The 19,873-nt window shown below is 46.7% G+C and overlaps 1 protein-coding gene across 1 annotated transcript in view; it reads left to right on the top strand.

Annotated features, from left to right (window-relative positions):
* Positions 1-513: 513 nt before the first annotated feature.
* The window catches only part of septin5a (septin 5a), a 235,542-nt gene continuing 216,182 nt past the window's right edge, over positions 514-19,873 (top strand). Inside the window, exon 1 of the mRNA XM_072498136.1 lies at positions 514-538. The gene's annotated coding sequence lies outside the window, so the exon portion shown is untranslated. The remainder of the gene's footprint in view (positions 539-19,873) is intronic.

The raw sequence follows: 19,873 nt of genomic DNA, 5'->3' as shown, positions 1-19,873 counted from the left end.
GATTGGTTCTGCGGCCGGTCTCTCCCTGGCCCGCTGATTGGCTAGCGGGGTGGGTAGCGCGCCCTGTGATTGGCTGTCTATACCCAGCTCTTGGATACCATTGGCTGGCTGTCAGTGTTCTGCTATGTGATTGGCCCTGTGTGCCTCGCTGCGGTCAGTGATTGGCTCCCTGCCTGGCGCTGGGTACCAGTTTCACTGTGTCAGTAATCCTGGCTCTCTCGGTGAATCAGGCTCCGGGTGCCCCACTGTCGGAGGGATTTAAACCTAGCACAATGGTCAGCAACGTCAGGTTTAAGAGCCGAATGCTGAAATCGGGTAAGTCCCATTTACTGCATCAGAAAGGAACCCGATTAACGATTGCCATTGGTCTCTTGTGTTCCTCAATAAACCCTTCCATTCACTGCCTCTCCTTTCTCTGCACGGTACGCCGGCTGCCGATGGGCGTCGCTGGGATACTGAACCTTCTGCATTTCACCGACCTGCGCCGCTTTCGCCTGGATGCACTCGGTGGTCCTTGTGGGATCCAGAGGAGAAGGAGGTGAGTCCTTACACATTCCCTGTTCTCTTTCTTGAATGGCATTGAGTCACTTCGCTGCATTTACGATGCGCCGTCTTTCCGCTTGTAAAAACGCTGAATGGCAGTGTGCTCTGCAATCGAAATGGGCTGTGCCGTATCTGAAGGGTAAATGTTTGTGTTATAACGTCCGATTGGGATTTTGAAAATTCTAATTTTCCTATTGAATTAACCGAGCTGGGGTGAATTAACCGAGCTGGGTGTGGGGGCCTCGGACCGGACCCCGCGTCTGTCCTTACCACCCACTCGCCACTGTTCCCACTGGACGACGTTCACTCCCCTTGTTGTCATCCTCCCCCAACCCATTTAAACATCTCTTGTTCAATTTTGTGCAGAGATTTGCAAAGCAAATTAGGTCGAGCTGCTTAGAGCCGGAACAGCAGAGTGCAGTCAAGGGGATCGAGGTTGAGCATGCAGGAAATCCAGTGGGAACGATCCCCAGAGTAATCCCAGCTCTATTATTTGCTTGGGACCATGTCTGGCTGTCAGATCTCACACTATGGCTGGAGCTTGAGAAGGCTTGTCCTGAATTATAGTGTGTATCTCAGTAGGGTGGATGTTGGAGTGCGGGTGTATCATAATGTAAAGACAATAAACATTAACTGATGTGCAGAAAGGCGTCTGGGTTCGAGTGGCCCTCGTCCTAGCGCAAAGTACCACATATTCTTCAGGGACTAGCCCGTGACCAGTCCTAGTCACTCTAAAATATGTTCACAGGGTACCTAGTGGCCAATTATTCGTGATTCCATCAGGTTTGAAATTGCCCTTTTATTGTTGATACAGACCTCTGGCCTGGGAGCCCAGCAGCGCATCCATAGGTGTAGATTGTGTATAGGGTTCCAAAGGGCGGTTTGAGGGGCGTCCATGACGCCAATACTGGGTCCTGTTTACCTAAACTGGTGTCACATCTGTGTTAGGGCGCGGTGAAATGCCCAAGAGGTGAGTGCATCGCCAACAGGGAGTGGTTCCGGCTCCACGTGCTTTTGTTTGTAACTGGGGCTGACGGCAGCTTGAAAGACGTGATTTCAAAATAGTCTCCGTCATTCATACCTCCGAATGCACCACATTGGGTGGCAGAGGGGGCACGTGTTTGCTGCTTTTTTGCAAGGAGGAAAATCAGAAGATACGGTAACCAAATAGAACATGCTGTCTGGGAACATGTTGTTACACCGATACAGTAAATGTAAACTGGCTGGGACCATGTTCGGGACTGCTTGCTACATACTGGCAGCTTTTCTGAGCGAGGTCCACGCTCCATGCATTGGGACTCAGTTTGAAATGAACCCGGAGAGAGGGTTCAAAAAGCCTTACTATTGGTGAATATTTCACTGCTTAAAGCCACATGCCGCAGGAAAAGGTCAAGTGACGTCCATCTACTTTGTTTCCTTGTCTCCTGTGAAAGTCCTGGCTCAGTGGTAATACTCTGGCCCTGAGTCAGAATGTCGTGGCTTCAAACCCTTACTGATTTCAGTGCATCATCCAGGCTGTCTCTGCAGTGTTATTGGACATGCCAACTTTGGATGAGACATTGGCCCAGATCTTCCAGTCCCAGATTACCAGAGACCGGATGCACCCCCTTCCCCCTGCACTGCAGGACCCCTCGGAAATACAAATGCACTGAATCCATGGGAATTGTTTGGGAAGTTTGAAGTTCTGATGGGCATTTTCCTGCTCCTTGGGAACCTCCAAAACAACTGTGATTCTTGAGTTAGAGTTCACGACTTTGGACAGCTCCTACTTAACTACCTATTTACCTACCCGCCTCTCTGCACAAACCCCAACCATCCCCTGACATCCCTGACTACCTCACCTAACACCCCAATCCCCTGACTACCCTACAGACCCCCAATTCCCCCGACCTCACTTAACTACCCTCTTCCCTGGCTCCCCCCTGACTTTCCGACTCCCCCAACTTTACCTGACCCAGCCTTACCACCCAATTCCTGCTGACTGCCCCCAACTCAACCTGACCACCCAACTTCCCCCAATCACCCAGCCTGATCGGACCACCCAACTGCTCCCAGACCCTCGACCCCACCCCCTGACACCACTGACCAGACCAGCCCCAACCATCCGACTCTACCCAGCTGACACTCTAACCCTTTACTTATGTCACCCACCTGAACTACTTGCCCAATTACATCACCTATCCTAACCACGTACCTACCTACATAGTCACTCATTCACCAATGCACTGAAAAGCTATGTATAGGTCCCAGCATTTCAGTGTTTCAGTGAGCATTTACCAGACAATGGCAGCTAGTGCTGTAAAAAGGGAGCTCAGCTTGGCTTGCCCCAGTGACCCAGTGTTACGAGGAAGCAGTTGGATTGAAGATATACCCTGCGTTTCTGAAGAAGCTGGGATCAGAAATCCTGGCCAGAAATGGTGCAGAAAAGAAGGCACAGGGTGGCAACCCAACGCTAATTGCTGCTGTCGGAGGATTTGGGCCATTAAATTGAGGCTTCATCTTACCTCTCAGCTGGACATAAAAGATCCCGTGGCACTTTTCAAAGACGAGCACGGGTGTTTCCCAGTCCTTGACCAACATTTGGCCCTCACCAACAGCAGTGAGGCACATTATCTGGTTATTTATCTCACTGCTATTTGTGGGAGCTTACTTTGAGCAATTACACTGCTATCTTTCTCTACAGACAACAGAGACTGCACTGCAAAAAACAGTTCATTGGCCCTGAATATCTTTAGGATGTTGTAAAAATGTGCCATATAAATACAAGTTATTTCTCTTTCTCCATTCGGAAATAAAGGGGATTAATTTGCTTATTGGTGCAACCACTGTACATTTATTTGTGCAGAATCTCCATATATATATATAAATATTCTTCATCCAGTAAAGGTCAGTTTTTATTGTGTGTTCATGAACCCCTTGGATGGGACAGTACTGCATGGGAAAAGAAGTGTAGATCTATAACACTTGGTCTCTCCAAACTCTAACAGGACATGGCAGGTGAACAAAACTTCCATCTGCATTCGAGATCTTCATTATTACATTCAAATGATGCAGCATCTATATTATAAAACCCCACATGCCTTTATCTAAGGTCTACATCATTTCCATTTAAGTGGACATCCAGGGGTGTTAGGGGGTGAGCTGTACTTGAAAATAAGTTTAAAGAGCCAGGAAATCAATCTATTCAATGGACTTTTTGGTCTTTTCTGGACCATTGATTTCTTCCTTTACTATCTCTGCATACAAATAGGGCCTCATTAGCCATTGGGTTCTTATTTTACTTTCATTGCCCCAATACCATTTGGCACAATGGAGTTTCCTAATGGGATCGCCCAATCTCAGGAAGAAGAGGATAATTAAATGAATGGCAGTCAGGTCAAGCTGCACGAGATATGTGCTGTGCCCACCCGTTGGTACTTGCATCGGCAGACAGAGGTGAACATATCATCCTTTAGCAGATAATTAATACATAAGGAGGCTCCAACTCCATTGACTCAGAGATGTGTGAATATCATGTTATGCTGGATGGTTCTATCAATTGCTATATAGTTATGCGGTGGCCGTGCCTGCAGATGGGTACTATTGAAACCTCACCCATGTAACATACTGACCACAATCATTTATCTTATTGCAGTAATGTCTGCAGTTAATGCTGGTTGGTACTGTGTAACAAAGTGCAATTGTGCAGTATTAGCACAGTTTGGGCATGTGTGTTGTGTTTGGCCAAGGGCCCTGCTACTGCTGACTGGTATTGTGTGCTCTGTCCTCGCCTCTGCCCATGTGAAAATGCATATTTACTTGCAGTTCTTTAAGGTACCTGAAATGGTTAACAATGATTTTTTTTCATTTGTTATAATTTGTTTAAATTTTCAGGCAAAAATTGATAAAGTTCCACATGTTTTGAAAAAAAATCATAGAGTTCATGCAAATTAGCTACGTAAATCCAAAATTGCCTTGACAGTATGAAGCCCTGTACAGTGGCAACAATGAGTGGAGTATCACAGAATCCTTACAGAGCAGAAGGAGGCATTCCCGTAACAGCCTCCCCGAACAGGCGCCGGAATATGGCGACTAGGGGCGTTTCACAGTAACTTCATTTGAAGCCTACTTGTGAGAATAAGCGATTTTCATTTTTTCATTTAGCCCATCAGCACTTCACCGAAAGAACACCCTACCCAAGCCCACACCCCCATCCCTGTAGCCCCACCTAGCCTAAGGGAATTAAAGGGGCAATTTAGCATGGACAATCCCCATAACCTACATATATTTGGACTGGGAGGAAACCGGAGCACCCAGAGGAAACCCACGCAGACACGGGAAGAACGTGCAGACTCCACACAGTCACCCAAGGCCAGAATTGAACCCGGGTCCCTGGCACTGTGAGGTAACGGTGTTAACCACTATGCCCCCGTGCCACCCATTTGTTATGCTTCTTGGATTGGATTTGTTTATTGCCATGTGTATCCAGGTACAGTGAAAAGTTTTCTGTGTGTAGCTCAAACAGATCATTTAGTATATGAGAAGAAAAGAAAATACATGATAGGGCAACACAAGGTAAAAGAGAAAGGTTAGTGATCGTTAGTGATTTTTAGAATTAAATTTTAAGAGATTAGTATGATAATAGATGTAAACAGAGCATCTGCAGCTGCTTTATCAATAATGCTCCCTACAATTTAAGTTCAGAAATGAGGATATTCACTGATGATTGCACAATGTTCAGAATTCTGCAGGAAAGAAGCAGTCCATGCCCACTTGCAGCAAGAACTGGATAAGACCCAGGCTTGGACCAATAAGTGACAAGTATCATTTGCACCACACATCTGTCATGCAATGTCCACTTCCAACAAGAAAGAGCCTAACCACCTCCTTTTGATTGTCATTGGCATGACATTGTTGAGTGTCCCACCATTAACATTCTGGGGTCAACAATGAACATACACACAAATGGAACAGGCACATAAATGCCTTAGCTATGAAAGGAGGTCAGAGAGTATTCTGTGGTGAATGGCTCACCTCTTGATTCACCAAAGCCTTTCCATCACCTATAAGACATAAGTAAGAAGTGCCCACTTGCCTGGATGTAGCTTCAAAAGGATTCGGGAAATTTGGCATTTTGCAAGACAAAGCCGTCCACTTAATTGCTTCTCCGTCCTTCAGCTTCAGCAAAAACTCCCTCCATTGGTGAACTATCTACAGGATACCTGTTTTGGGCAGCACGGTAGCACGTGTGGCTAGCACTGTGGCTTCACAGCGCCAGGGTCCCAGGTTCGATTCCCCGCTGGGTCACTGTCTGTGTGGAGTCTGCACGCTCTCCCCGTGTCTGCATGGGTTTCCTCCGGGTGCTCCGGTTTCCGCCCACAGTCGAAAGATGTGCAGGTTAGGTGGATTGGCCATGCTAAATTGTCCTTAGTGTCCAAAAGGGTTAGGAGGGGTTATTGGGTTATGGGGATAGGGTGGAACTGAGGGCCTAAGTGGGTCGGTGCAGACTCGATGGGCTAAATGGCCTCCTTCTGCACTGTATGTTCTATGTACTCTATGGACTCTGAGTCATCAAGGCTACTTCAGCAGCATCTCCAAAACCTGGAATCGCCACCATCTTGAAGGACAAGGGCAGCAAAAACACCTGGGGCGCGATTCTCCGCTCACGCGACTAAGTGCCCACGCCGTCGTGAACGCCGTTGAGGTTCACGACGGCGCGAAACGGCCCTAATCTCGACCGATTCAGGGCCCGAAAATGGGCTAGGATCGGGGCCGCGAGAAACTCGGGGGGCATGTCGCTAAAGCAGCGTCGTCAGTGCGCGCCGGGCATTGGTGCCGCATAAAAGCGGCGCCGCGTCATCTGCCGCCTAACTGGCATCACCTGCGCATGCGGGGGTTGGCCGGCGCCAGCCGGCGCCAACCCGCGCATGCGTGGTTGCCGTCCTCCCCGAGGCCGCCCCGCAAGAAGATGTCGGATGGATCTTGCAGGGTGCGGAGGAAAGGAGGTCCTCCTTCAGAGAGGCCGGCCCGCCGATCGGTGGGCACCGATCGCGGAACAGACCCCTTTTGAGTGCAACCCCGGTGAAAGAACCCCCCTCGCCCCCCCCCCCCCCCCCCGCCCCCCCACAGGCCGCCCCCCAGCGTTCCCACGCTTTTCCCGCCGGCAGCGACCAGGTGTGGATGGCGCCGGTGGGAAGCCGTCTTTTTATTGGCTGGCTGCTCGACCCATCCGGGCCAGAGAATAGCGGGTGTAGTGGAGAATCGCCATTTTGGGTGTCCCGGGCGATTCTCCGGCCTGCGCCGCGCAGAACTCGATGGGGCCGTTGTCGCCTCCTGGGTGCATCGCGGGAGGGCATCGGACCGGCGTCACGGGGAAAAATGGCGTGCCAGGCGATTCTCCAAACCGGCACGGGAGTGGAGAATCGCGCCCAGGATCTTCAAGTTCCCTCCTATCCTGACATAGACGTATATCGTCATTCTTTCATTGTCACTGGGACAAAATCCTGGAACCTCCTGCATTGTAAAGGGCACTTCGACATCCTGGACTGCAGTAGTTCAAGAAGATGACTCACTGCCACCTTCTCAAGGCCAACTAGAGATGGGCAATACATTCATGCCTTGCTTGTCTACCTTCTGAAGAATGATTACAAACAATTGGATTTGCTGAACCTGTTGTACTGTATGACCATGGTAGATCAAATCTATTCAAAGCAATCTAGCTGGATTGAACAGATGTTTAATAGATGATAGATATGGCAGATTATAATAAATGGGACAATATAAGCAACTGAGACAAGGAACATCAAATATATGCACTTGATGCTTGGATCCTATATTTTGGATGGTGGTATATTGTGTGATAGTTCCATTTGCATTGTGCAGGAGATCTTGTGGCACAGTGGTAGGGCCCCTACCTCTGGACCAGGTGCTCTGGGCGCAAGTATGCAGGAGGGTTTCCTGACACAGTATGTAGATAGGCCAACGAGAGGCGAGGCCGTATTGGATTTGGTACTGGGTAATGAACCAGGGCAGGTGTTAGATTTGGAGGTAGGTGAGCACTTTGGTGATGGTGACCACAATTCGATTACGTTTACTTTAGTGATGGAAAGGGATAGGTATATACCGCAGGGCAAGAGTTATATCTGGGGGAAAGGCAATTATGATGCGATGAGGCAAGACTTAGGATGCATCAGATGGAGAGGAAAACTGCAGGGGATGGGCACAATGGAAATGTGGAGCTTGTTCAAGGAACAGCTACTGCATGTCCTTGATAAGTATGTACCTGTCAGGCAGGGAGGAAGTGGTCGAGCAAGGGAACCGTGGTTTACTAAGGCAGTCGAAACACTTGTCAAGAAGAAGAAGGAGGCTTATGTAAAGATGAGACATGACACTGTTGTGTGTCATTTTTATAAATGACCTGGAGGACGGTGTAGAAGGATGGGTGAGTAAATTTGCAGATGACACTAAAGTCGGTGGAGTTGTGGACAGTGCGGAAGGATGTTACAAGTTACAGAGGGACATAGATAAGCTGCAGCGCTGGGCTGAGAGGTGGCAAATGGAGTTTAATGCAGAAAAGTGTGAGGTGATTCATTTTGGAAGGAATAACAGGAAGACAGAGTACTGGGCTAATGTTTTCATTAGAGAGAAGAAGGTTAAGAGGTGACTTAATTGAGGCATACAAGATGATCAGAGGATTGGATTGGGTGGACAGTGAGAGCCTTTTTCCTCGGATGGTGATGTCTAGCACGAGGGGACATACCTTTAAATTGAGGGGAGATCGATATAAGACAGATGTCAGAGGTAGGTTCTTTACTCAGCGAGTAGTAAGGGCGTGGAATGCCCTGCCTGCAACAGTCGTGGACTCGCCAATACTAAGGACATTCAAATGGTCATTGGATAGACATCTGGACGATAAGGGAATAGTGTAGATGGGCATTAAAGTGGTTTCACAGGTCGGTGCAACATCAAGGGCCGAAGGGCCTGTACTACGCTGTAATGTTCTATGTTCTATGTTCACCTTCACAGTATCTAAGTATTGTTCTATTCTAATTATTAATGGTCTGGGATTTGTGGGAAACTGTGGGTGTGAAAATAGGCTTTAAAAGAATTGAGCTTTTGTTCAATGATGACCCCAAGATTTATAATAATTTATAATAATTTTTATTATTGTCACAAATAGGCTTACATTAACATTGCAATGAAGTTACTGTGAAAATCCCCTAGTCGCCAGACTCTGGCGCCTGTTCTGGTACAGTGAGCGAGAATTCAGAATGTCTAAGTTACCTAACAGCACATCTTTTATTGGGACTTGTGGGAGGAAACCGGAGCACCCGAAGGAAACCCACACAGACACGGGGAGAACATGCAGAATCCACACAGATAGTGACCCAAGTCGGGAATTGAACGTGCGGCCCCGGCGCTGTGAAGCAACAGTGCTCACCACTGTGCTGCCGTAATGGTGGGGCCCTCAGCAATGGTAATGTCAGAAACTATCAAGAGGAGGCAGTTAGGCCCTCTGTTGTTCATGGTAATCATTGCTTAGCAGATGTGTGCTGTGAATAATACTTGCCACTTATTTTTCCAAAGATGGAATTTGTCCAGGGCTTGCTGCATGTAGACAAGCACTGCTTCCTTACCTGCAGCATTCTGAATGGAGTTGAATATTGTGCAATCATCAGTGAACATCCCCATTTCTGACTTTACAATGGAAGAAATATTATGGATAAAGTAGCAGTAATAACTGAGATCCTACTGGAAGAATGTATCATCAGTTTCCTTTGTATACAGGGGCATCTAGAAATTCAGCCAGCCTTATTAACAGGCAATTAAAAACAAATATTATGTTCAAGCAGTAAAACTGGGGGGAACTGAACAAAGCCATATTGTGCCTATAATTTAAGAAAGACACCCCGCTTGCCAACTCTTCGAATGCCCTCTTCCATAGGAATAGGTCAGTTGTCTCGACAGAGCAAGGAGAACCATGAAAGACACGGGGCCCTGAAATTATGCTTTTCCACCATTTCCTCAAGGGATTTAATTAAGCTCCTGTTGAAAGATATGGCAGGAAATCAGCAGAAACCTCACAGGGAGCATAAAAAATTTCAGGAGTGGAATTCACCAAAACTGACTTGAAACAAACTAAAATAATAGAAATGAAAGTGGTAAAGCCAGGAAAAAATAAAACATAAGGTTTGATGCAATGTCAGCTGGACGTAACTTACATCCAATGAGTTACCGACTGTTTATTAATGCTCAAAATTCATACAAGCCTAAATTGAGGCTTCAAGCATAAACAAGCAGTTGGAACACAAATGTAAAGGCTCCATTTTGTGATGGGTCAGAATTATTTGATTGGGCAAAGCCCATTTCCACGGCAAAAGGCTAAATACCTTGCCTGAAATATAGAGACCATACAAGACTCTGGGAGATTTACTCTGCACAAACAAATTGAGAGAAGCAGACAAAGCTACCAGCAGTGCCCACAGCTCACACAGTTCATTCTGTGATACAGCAGACACCATCCTTTGGTATTTGATGATCAGTCAAGTGTAAACTAAACACTCGTCGGAATCCAACAATAAGGTCCCATTTTGGAGTAAAAAGTTTGGATCAAGTTCTGATGCTCAAAGAGAAGTTATCACCAAAGCTTGAGCAGGGGATGGTCAGTCAGGTTAGTTTTATAAATAGAGGTAAATGGAAGTGCGATGTTTGGGGTACATTAAACAAGTGGCAGGGAGATTGGTTCACTCAGTTGGCTAGTTTGTGGATCAGATTAACGCCAACAGCACTGATTGGCTGAGGCAGACTCGGGGCCCACCTTGGCATTCATGGCACTTTACTGTGAATCCCGACAGTGCAGAAGGAGGCCATTCAGCCCATCGAGTTTGCACCGACCCTCCAAAAGAGCATCCTACCTAGGCCCACTCCCCCATCCTATACCCATAACCCCACCTAACGTTTGGACACTTAAGGGGCAATTTATCATGGCCAATCCACCTAACCTGCACATCTTTGGACTGTGGGAGGAAACCAAAGCACCCGGAGGGAACCCACTCAGACACTGGAGAGAACCTGGAAACTCCACACAGACAGTCACCCAAGGTGGAATTGAACCCAGGTCCCTGCAGCTATGAGGCAGCAGTGCTAACCACTGTGTCACACCAGGCTTTGAGGAATTACCACCAAGGATCTGTCTTCAGGCAGAAACTCAAGAATTAGAAACAAATGGCACTTCAATGGACACTGTTTGCAATTATTCATAGTCCCCTTTTTCAATTAATTCACAGGATGTGGGTAGCACTTACAAGGCTGGCATTTATTGCCCAACCTAATGTTGCTAATTTCCTTTGAGAAGGTGGTGGTGAGCTGCCGTGTTGAGCCACTGCAATCCATGTGCTGATGGTACTTCCGCAGTGTTGCTAGGGAGGAAGTTTCAGGATTGTGATCCAGTGACTATGAAGCAACCAAATCATCAATCAAATGAGCAAAAGTATCTAATATAACAAAAATTAGTGGAAGATAAAAATCAAAACAAAAATGTCAAATAGTGCTTACTGAAAGTGCCTTGGCGCTGACATACACATCTTGGGAATTGAAGTGTCACCCAGACATGCAAAATGGATTAAGCACAGGAACACAACAGTGTGTCCTACTTTAGACAGGCCAATGCTAGATTAAGCTAATGTGAGATTAAGCCACTCTTATCTCATGGGAATAGAAAAGTGCACCTCCGTAAAGGGCCAACACAATTTTGGGGGAGGATTACTCTCCGAGACTGGCTTCAAGACAAAGAAAAATAATGCAAGTAACTAAAGTAACTGCATCCAATCAAAACAATGAATTCAGGCTAAAATAAATATCCCATTTAGTGCCTTCTGGTCACAGGGATTATCCAGTGAACTGGCAGACAAAACATTCTGGTATTGAAATCTTGTTTAATTTATGGACATGCTGCCAGCATGCAATACATTAATTTGTAAGAAGGATGGAAAAGCAACTCACTTTGTGTGTGACTATTGCCCATTCCCTGCAATTACCTTTTGAAGTGAGGCTGTTAGCAACGGCAAAGCTTATTAGTAATGAGACACCACTGGGGAAAATTTGTTTCCGGTTTATCTTTGTGTTTTGAAACGTACTTTTAAACTCATGTTTGGAACATTTGTATAAGTATGGACACGTGATCTACAAAGATTAAGGTTGATTAGAGGTAGCAAAGAGATAGCAGTGCTGATTTTGGACTGCCTATAGAAACGGATATCAAAGGGATCATAAAGCAACTCTACAAAATATTAAAAGTGCACACGAGGAGATCTCAGCAGATTGTTTAACCTGTAATTTTGTAAATAGAGGACAGAAATTTCCTGAAAAGATTGTAAGTTAAATGGAATTATCTCTCCACATCATTACAGGGCGGTGAGCATGTCCATCAAAAGCAGTTAATATGATTGATCAACTCCTTTAAATAAAGAGTATGATCATAAAGGAACAAGGATTAGTTTTAGACAATGATGGTGAATTTTGAAGACCTGGAAGGCACCAATGCAGGTACAGCCCATACTAAAATATGGTTATAGTCTGATTGGTTCAACTGAGGAGAATATCCTATGATGATGTACTGGCCAGCACTGCTATAGGGATGGCCCAAGCTAAGGCACTGGCAGGACCTGATATAGGGACTTGTGAGATTCAGATCTGCAGAACGCAAGCAGCCTGGCTTGAGTGATGAATATTTTTTTTTTTTTGTTTCATGGGATATGGTCAGCATTTGGTACCCATCCCTAATTGCGCCTGAGAAATTGGTGGTGAGCCATCTTTCTGAACCGCTGCTGTCCAGGTGGTGTAGGTACACCCACAATGCTGTTAGGAAGAGAGTTCCAGGATTTTGATCCAGTGACACTGAAGGAATGATGGGATAGTTCAAAGTCAGGATAATGTTTAACTTGGCGGGGAACTGGCAGGTGGTGGTGTTCCCATGCATTCCCTGCCCTTGATCTTGAGGGTCGTAGAGGTCTTGGGTTCAGAAGGTGTCAAAGGGGACTTTGTAAGTTGCTGCAATGCATCTTGTACATGGTACGCACTACTGCCATTGTGCATTGGAGGGCAAGTATTTTACAATAATATTTTGGAGCTCTTGCTTAATTGGCTCTGGGGTGATGGAAACGTCATGTTTCATGGAGGTTTTAATTATAGTTAGTCACTTACTTGATGCGATTAATGAGCTCCCTTCCTAACAGCACTGTGGGTGTACCTGCACCACATGGACACAGTGGTGAAGGCAGCTGAGGAGAGTCCATCCTTGTTATAAAACAGATCTGACTCTTGAAAGAAAAGTTCTTCAAGGTTCAAATAGATATTCCGTGTTTCATGTATTAAGATGAGGTTAGCATGGGTCTCCACAAACAGAGACTGGTATTGCGGGCAGTCCCTCTGTTGATGTTGATAGATCTCTTAGAATAGCATGTGCCTATATCACTAATGACCAGTTATCTTTGCATGGTCATTACTAATGCTAACTGCAACTGTAAGTGCAACTGATACCGGGTTTGACACTGATCGATTCATTAGTATAAATTGAACATGATTTGCCCTATTGCCACAATAGGCTAAACTATGTCAGTATGCTCATGTAATCTGGATTGGCATGGATTGAAACCGTGGCGCTGCTGAGCATGGATTTGTGCCAATCTTAGCACAACATTCCTTGGGCTTATTCTTGCATATATATATGATAGTAATGTGTACCCACCCATTTCCTGCAGGATTCCTATTTTGACTTGTGATTTTTTTTTCTGCTGGATTCTAATCAGAAACCAAATATTCTGTGAAAATCAGTGATTTTTAAGTTCTGTTCGGCTGAAAGACTTGGGACTGAATTCAATCTGCTGGTTAAACGAGATAACTTTTCAGAAAAGGGAATCAGAAAGTGAGTAATTTTGGGCCTTCTGGAAGGGCTTTGGTTTTCACAGTGAAAAGATCTGAAGCACAGCAGAAAAAGCCAAATCCCTGTATTCTGCTGTTTTATTCTTCTGGATGGTCCAAAGTGTTGATGCTGACGCCCTTTCCTGGTAGTTCAGAGACATGTATTACTGAAGAGAGAGGGTTTTCAATCTTAAATTTCATCTTCAAACAGCTGGACCTGCCATTCATTCATTTTTCATTATCTTTCCCCTAAAGGGACAGTGGAAACTATCTCACAAAACAATTGAATGCAATGTCTCCTACCTTAATGCAGTTTCGCTCAGTTCATGTAGTCATTTTATTAAACCTATGAACAGTCCTCATTCTAGTTCATAAGCAGGAAAAGGTTAGGGCCACAATTACGAAGTGAGTTTGAAGCCAATATCACAACCTGAAGAAACAGGAAATCGAAGATATTCTAGCTACCTATGGACTCTTTGCTCAAAATAAATGGGTTTATTGTTGTGTTTTTTTGGTTTCGTCTAATTTTATAACCTCCCCTTTTCTGAAAGGGTTCACTCATGCTGGAATAGAATTCCAGGGAAATTATCACCCTCTCAGTGCCAATCATGAGGAATCATTCTGCTCATGTGATTCATGGCAGTGAATCAGAAGGTAATTCAACTGTGTTCGCCATCACACAGGTTGACTTTTGGTGAGACAGTTGGGACTGGGTCTGTGCCACATCAGCCAGTTACTGCGCCATCTCCCTCTGCGACTGGGCCACCTCCCTCTACATCTGTGCCACGTTGACCAGCACCTGGGCAATGCCGCCGATGCCCTCAACCATGGCCTGCTGTGACTGGGTCATGCTTGGGAGTGCCGCTACAATGTCCAGCTTGGTCTGGCACATGGTTGCCTGTGAGAGGGCAGCCCTGTCCTGGGCCTCGCCTGCACAGAATGCCCCAGGCCTTTGACATGCTGATCTGTAGCCGCAACTGTCGCCTCCAAGGCCTCCATCGCAGACGCCACCAGTGCAGAGTTGGCCTGGGTGGCACGAATGGCTGGCACCACTTCCTGCTCCTGCACGTGGTTGGACTCTTCCACCTCTGCTTGCAGGTACTGGATGCTCGGCAACAACCCCTCATGCAGACCCTGGCTCTGCGACTGCATCTCCACGATCAATGGGACTGTCCATTCCGGAAGCCCAAAGCCCGGGCAGCTCGTCTCTGGGTCGGCCCACCCTCCGACTGTCCACCCCTCGAGAGTTATTACCTCCACCTGATGTGCCAGAGTATCTGTGTGGTGCGCACCAGAGAATGTGCTACGAGATTCTTCACTAAAGTGCCCAACCGAGGTGTGTGTCTCTGGGAAGGTGGAGGGTGTTGGAGAGTGCTGTGATGGGAAATCTGTGTCAACATCAGGCTCGGCTCCAGGTTGTCCTGGGTTTCGGGCATATGGGTCAACTCCGACTCGGTGTTGTCGTCGTTGCTTGGATCCCATCCGAGAGTTCTGACTGTGGCTGTGGCTAGGGCGGGGGACACCAGAAGGGCCCGCCCCATCACCAGCGGGTCCTGCAAGACACAAGTCAAGATGCATGATTAGACCACGGGCCAGTGAGTAGTGGGGATGGTAGGGGTGTGGGGTGGTATGAGGGTGACCGTGGTGTGTGGGTGAGGACGGTGGGGGTGAGGGTGAGGGTGTGGGGGGTGAGAGTGGTGTGGAGGCGAGGGTGGAATTGGGGGTGCTGACACACCTGGCAAAGGGAGGTGCAACTCAGCGGGGTCTCACTTCCTCGCTCGAGGCCAATCTCCACACCGGCGACTGCCCTTTCCTCGGTCCCGCTGACCACGTCCAGGGCCCGCTGCTCTCCTGCGGCGAGGGGCCACAGATCCCTGCGGTTATGAGCTGCCATCTCCTGGGGGCCGGCGGGGGTGGGGAGGGATGACAGAAAACACAGAGACACAGTGTTAGACAGTCTGACGTGTGCAGCCCAGGGGCTGGGTAGCTGGTGGTTTCAGTGGCCTGGGCATCCGACCATGTCAGCCAGTATGGGTGCCAGCATGTGGTGCAGGGTGGGGGTTCGCCCGCACTCAGGGTTGGGGGGGTAGAGCTACGGGTGTGCGGGACAGGGATTGGTGCCAGGAGCAGTGTTGCCTAATCACCCTAGTCACCCTGAGGAGCTCGTGCAGTTTTTTATGGCACTGCAGGCCGGTCAGGATGGTGTTGCTGGTGGCGCTTGCTGCCTCTGCCACCTGTACCCAGGCACAGCAAATGACCGGCAGCCTCCTTGTGCCAGGGTACAGGGTGGCCCGCCTCTCCTCCACACCATCCAGGAGGGTCTCAAGATCGCCGTCGGTGAATTGTGGAGCCGCTCTCTTTGCTGCATCTTGTTGGATGGGATGGTGTGTGTAGGAGTGAAGTGTGTATGTGCTGCTGCAGCTTGTCAGCCTCCTGAGTGTCAATCGCAAATCTGGCAAATCCCGCACCATTTCTCATTGGAATCGATTGTGTTCCATGTGGCACCGGTGCTAGCCCCTTGACAGTCGCTGAATCGGTTCAGGTGCACCGCCAGTTTTGCTCTCATGGAAGTCCACGAATCCTGCCCCAGTGTCAACACTTAGTCTCAGGAAGGAGAATCCTGCTGAAAATGTTTAGGCCTGAACTACTTCCTGTGGTAATGTATTCCAAAGGTTCGCCGTGTTCTGAGCGAAGAAATTTCTCCTCATCTCTGTCCTAAATGGGCTACTCCATATCCTCAGACTGTGACCCCTGGTGCTGAACACCCCTACCATCGAGCATATCCTTCTTGCATCTTACCCTGCCCAGTCTTGTTAGAATTCTATATGTTTCTATGAGATTCCCTCCTCATCATTCTGAACTACAGCGAATACATTCCTGACCGACTCAATCTGGCAGCACGGTAGCATAGTGGTTAGCACTGTTGCTTCACAGCTCCAGGGTCCCAGGTTCGATTCCCGGCTTGGGTCACTGTCTGTGTGGAGTCTGCACGTTCTTCTCGCGTCTGCATGGGTTTCCGGAGTCCAAAGATGTGCAAGTTAGGTGGATTGGCCATGATAAATTACCCTTAGTGTCTAAAAAGGTTGGGTGGGGTTATGGGAATAGAGTGGATATGTGGGCTTGGGTAGTGTGCCCTTTCCAAGGGCCGGTGCAGACTTGATGGGCTGAATGGCCTCCTTCTGCACTGTAAATTCTATGATCTCTCCCCATATGCCAGTCCAACCATCCCAGGAATTAGTCTGGTAAACATTCGCTGCAGTCCCTCTATTGCTAGAACATCCTTCCTCAGATTAGGAGACCAAAACTATACACAGTATTCCAGGTGTGGCCTCACCATGGCCCTGTATAATTGCAGCAAGACATCCCTGCTGCTGTACTCAAATCCTCTTGCAATGAAGGCCAGCATACCATTTGCCTTCCTTACCGGCTGCTGTATTTGCATGCTTACCTGAAGTGACTGGTGTACAAGAACACCCAGGTCTCATTGCACACTCCCCTCTCCTAATTTATGGCCATTTAGATAATAGTCTGCCTTCCTATTTTTGCAACCAAAGTGGATGACCTCGTATTTATCCAAATTATACTGCATCTGCCATTTATTTGCCTATTCACTCAACTTCTCCAAATCACACTGAAGGATCTCTGCATCCTCCTCACAGCTCACCCTCCCACCCATCTTTGTGTCATCTGCAATTTGGAGATGTTACATTTTGTTCCCTCATCTAAATCATTAATATATATTGTGAATAGCTGAGGTCCCAGCACTGATCCCTGCGGTACCCCACTAGTCACTGCCTGCCAATTTGAAAAAGACTTGTTAATTCCTACTCTTTGTTTTCTGTCTACCAACCAGTTTTCTATCCGTCTCAATATACTCCCTCTAATCCCATGCGCTTTAATTTTACATGCTAATCTTTCATGCAGGACTTTGTCAAAAGTCTTCTGAAAGCCCACATAAACCACAACCACTGGCTACCCCTCATCAACTCTACTAATTACGTTGTCAAAGAATTCCAGAAGATTTGTCAAGCTTGATTTCCCCTTCATAAATCCATGTTGACTCTATCCGATTCTGCCACTGTTTTCTATGTGCTCTGCTGTAAAATGTGTGATAATGGATTCTAGAATTTTCCCTGCTACTGACGTCAGGCTTACTGGTTTTGCCTGTTTTCTCTATACTACCCTTTTCTTTTTAAATTTAGAGTACTCAATTTAATTTTTTCCAATTAAGGGGCAATTTAGCGTGTTCAATGTACCTACCCTGCACATCTTTGGGTTGTGTGGGCGAATCCCACGCAAACACGGGGAGAATGTGCAAAGTCCACACGGACAGTGACCCAGAGCCGGGATCGAACCTGGGACCTCGGCGCTGTGAGGCAGCAGGGCTAACCCACTGCGCCACCGTGCTGCCCTCATACCTCCCTTTTTAAATAGTGGAGTTACATTCGCTACCCTCCAATCTGTAGGAACTGTTGTAGAGTCTATAGAATCCTGGAAGATGACCACCAACGCACCAACTATTTCTCGAACCACTTCCTTAAGTACTCTGCGATGTAGATTATCAGGCCCTGGGGGGTTTACCAGCCACTAATCCATTGAATTTCCCCAACAACATTTCTCTACTAATATTGATCTCCTTCAGTTCCTCCCTATCACTAAACCCTGCGTTCCCCAACATTTCTGGTATCTTATTTGTGTCCTCATTTGTGAAGACAGAACCATAGTAAGTATTTAGCTGCTCATCTATTTCTTTGTCCTCCATTATAAATTCCCCTGTTTCTGACTGTATGAGATCTACATTTGTCTTCACCAATCTTTTTCTCTTCACATACCTACAGAAATATTTACAGTCACTTTTTATGTTTCCTGCAAACTTACTCTCCTACTCTATTTTCCCCTTCTTAATCAATCCCCTGGTACTTCTTTGCTGAATTCTAAACTGCTCCCAATCCTCAGACTTATTATTTTTCTTGGCCAATTTGTTTACTTCTTTCTTGGATCAAATACTATCTTTAATTTCCCTTGTAAGCCATGGATTAGCCACCTTTCCCGTTTGACTTTTGTGCCAGACAGGAATAAACAATTGTTGCAGTTCCCCCATGTGCTCCTTGAATGTTTGCCAGTGCCTGTCCACAGTCATCTGTTTAAGTAATGTTTCCCAATCGATCATAGCCAACTCACGCCTCATATCATTGTAGTTTCCTTTGTTAAGATTCAGTCTCAGAATCAACTACTTCACTCTCCATCTTGATGGAAAATGCTAACATATTATGGCTGCTCATCCCCAAGGGGTCGCGTACAACTAAATTGCCAATGATTCTGTCCACATTACATAATACCCGGTCTGGGATGGCCTGTTCTCTTGTTGGTTCTTTGGTGTACTGGTCGGGAAAACAATTCTGTATACACTCCAGGAATTCCTTCTCTACGATATTGTGACTAATTTGATTTGCCCAATCTATATGCAGATTAAAATCACCCATAATTACGATGTTCCTTTATTGCATGCATTTCTAATTACTTGTTTAATGCCATTCCCAACATCACCACTACAGTTTGGGGGTCTATATACAACGCTGACTAATGTTTATATCCAGCACTGCAACTGTTTTTTGTTTCCTTTTTGTCTGTCCCTCCTAAATACTGAATGTCTCTGAACATTCAGTTCCCATCCCTGGTCACTCTGCAGCCATGTCTCTGTAATCCCGATTATATCATATGCGTTTACATCTATTTTGCGTGATTAATTCATCTGCTTTACTGTGCGTTAAGGCACAAAACCTTTAAGCTTGTCTTTTTAATATTACTTGTCCCGCTCCCAATATATTTCACTGTGGCCCTATTTGAATCTGGCCCTTGATTTATCTGCCTATCACTTATTCCCCTATCTGTCTTTTGTTTCGTCATTGTTTCCTCTTCATCTGACTCCTTGCATAGGTTCCCATCCCCCCAGCTACTCTAGGAAATACTCCCCCTAGGACATCAGTTCTGGTCCTGCCCAGGTAAAACCAATCCCGCCTCTCCCAGAACAGATCCCAATGCACCAGGAATCTGAAACCCTCCCCCTCACACCATCTCTTCAGCCACCTGATATATTCATCTGATATATTGAATGATATTGTCTGACCACTTGCAGTCGAGACATGATCTAACCATAACAAAGGCAATTCGACTGAGCCGACAAGTTGAGGTCAGGAAACAAAATCGATAGGTGATTCAGAATGACAAGAGAATCATATCCTAAACATGATTGACTCAGTGGAGTATGTCAAATTTAAAAGCAGCAAGGTGGCCATACAAAAGCAGGGGTGGCAGTAAGAGCGTCCATCAGCCATTTCAGATAACTAGTTGGTGTGGCAGGAAAAACACCAGGCACAAAAATTGTCGCGCCAACAGGCCCAATGCAAAAAGAGGGCCCACTTTAAGGATATAT

This window comes from Scyliorhinus torazame, chromosome 1, assembly GCF_047496885.1.
Source record: "Scyliorhinus torazame isolate Kashiwa2021f chromosome 1, sScyTor2.1, whole genome shotgun sequence".
NCBI lineage: Eukaryota > Metazoa > Chordata > Chondrichthyes > Carcharhiniformes > Scyliorhinidae > Scyliorhinus > Scyliorhinus torazame.
The sequence above is the reverse complement of the archived record's forward strand: the minus strand, read 5'-3'. Positions and strand labels throughout refer to the sequence as shown.